Genomic DNA, 2,289 nt, shown 5'->3' on the forward strand with positions numbered 1-2,289 from the left:
TATGCAACTGGTACTTAATTTATCGACCCGAAAAGATGAAAGGCAAAGTCGATCTCGGCGGAATGGGCGTGCTAACGTTTCTGCCAGCTTGCCGTCTTTACATAGATAAATATTAATTCCTGACTAATCGCAAGTTGGTTTTTCAGAACTTTTTAAACTATTCTAGAACATCGAAAAAGAAAGAAGCCAGTTACGACAAATGTAGGCGAACTTGATAAAATGTAACTATCAATTATCTTCTTTTCGTAGCAAATTTATGTATAATAATAATGAATGAATCGTAATCTAAATATGTTAATGATGTTTAACATTAATGATAAATTTATATACTTTTTTCAAAAGTCAATATTCGAAATACATGTCCGGAAAGCGGTAGATGTTCTACCAGTTACTCTCCATTCTTTATCGGCGCGCATTTATAAACAAATTCCTGCTCTATTTTGATAAAATCTTTTTTTTTTTTCAATGGCTTGGTCTGAAGGCCGTGATGGAAAGACTTCCTCCCGCCTCTCCCCCGATTTTCTCGCAAATTATTATTAAAAAAATTTTTTTTTGTCAAAAACCCACCTTTTCGAATACGGAGATTCCAGAAAATTGCCCCAAATCGGAATTTTGAAATTTTTTTCCACCCCCCTTTTCCACCAATTTCTTCAATTTTCACATTTTTCGTAACCCTAACCCTAAAACCCAAACCCCAACCCTAAAACACTAACCTTAACCCTAAGTAGAAATATTTTTGTAAATTTTTTCTCCGTATTTTTCTGTATATTTAAAAAAAAATATATCTGAAAAAAGTTTTAAAAAATGAAGAATTTAGTGGGTGGGGGGTAATTTCAAAATGCTGATCTTTGCCAATTTTTTTGCATATTCGTATTCTCCGTAGCCGAAAATGAGGGTTTGTGTAGAAAAAAAAAAAATTAAAAAAGGGGGTATTTTGGTGGGGTACAAAAGGAAGTCTTGCCGCCGTGGTTGTACCCATGCCACTGGCAAGACCTGGAAACTAGTGGGGTCAATATGGTTTATGTTATGAACAACAATAGTTAAAAACACACAGGGACGGTATTCCTGCCATTTTAAGAAGAAAGGATTAGAAATATCAAATAGTGCAGAGCCAAGGGGTGGGAATAGATATACGAGAGGAGGAGAGAAAAACGGGTTTGGGTAGAGGTGTCACAAAGCCGTACATCTTCGAGGACAGAGGTCATTGTAGTAACAACAGAAAAGGCAGAGTGAGGAGATAACATTAAATATACATGTATTCAGTAACAACAGCATTGTTCTAGATGTGGAAGCAATACTATATTGTGGGTCTTGAACTTTGTAGTGAATCCGCAACTGATCAGAGCTGAAATATTTTCTGATCTGAAAAAGGAAGGCTAGTCTTTGTGTTGCTGCCTTTGAGGAAGGATCACCAATGGCAGCTTAGAAGGTTTTTAATTGTGTATAGCTTATAACTACATGGGATGGGATGCAAGAGTGTTTCCTTCCTATTGAAAGGCGATAAGATTAATATGACCCTATTATAAATATTTTCAAGGTCTCTGCTGAGGGAGAAAGAGCAAAATATTTGGATATAGCCATCTGAAACAAAACGAAGATATGAGATTTATTACTGGCTCTCAGGATCAACCAGATCAGAATTTCATTCTAGTCCCTGTTTGTGTTAAGTTGATGATAAACATGTTTTCCTTTGAGTCTTTTATAAATGACTTTTTCAGAAGTGATGGAGTAACATTGCTTTTCATTCTGAAATAATAATGATGATGATGATGCCGCCAATGATGATGATCCTTTTTACTGAGGCACAAGGCCTCAAATTTTTTGGTGGGACTAGTTGATTACATCAACCCATTGTTTCTCTGGTACTTAATTTATTGACCCCGAAAGGATGAAAGGCAAAGTCGACCTTGGTGGAATTTGAACTCAGAATGTAGCAACGGGCGAAATACCACTAAGTATTTCATCCAGAGTGCTAACGATTCTGCCAGCTCGACGCCTTGATAATAATAAAATTAATAATAATGATATTGCAAGAGATACAAGCTCCATGACAAATACAGAAGGCTGGTGGTTATGAATATGGAAGAGTGACCTGAAGATAGAAACAGAAGCACTTATATGTGTAACATAAGAACAAGCATTGAGGACAAACTATGTGAAGTTGAGAATTGATAACACAACTGAGAGTGGCAAATACAGAATGTGTGGTGAGAGGGGTCAAACAATATGGCACATTGTTAGTGAATGCCTGAAATTGGCACAAGGTGAATACAAAAGACGACATGACAA

This window comes from Octopus sinensis, unplaced genomic scaffold, assembly GCF_006345805.1.
Source record: "Octopus sinensis unplaced genomic scaffold, ASM634580v1 Contig13942, whole genome shotgun sequence".
Classification (NCBI taxonomy): domain Eukaryota; kingdom Metazoa; phylum Mollusca; class Cephalopoda; order Octopoda; family Octopodidae; genus Octopus; species Octopus sinensis.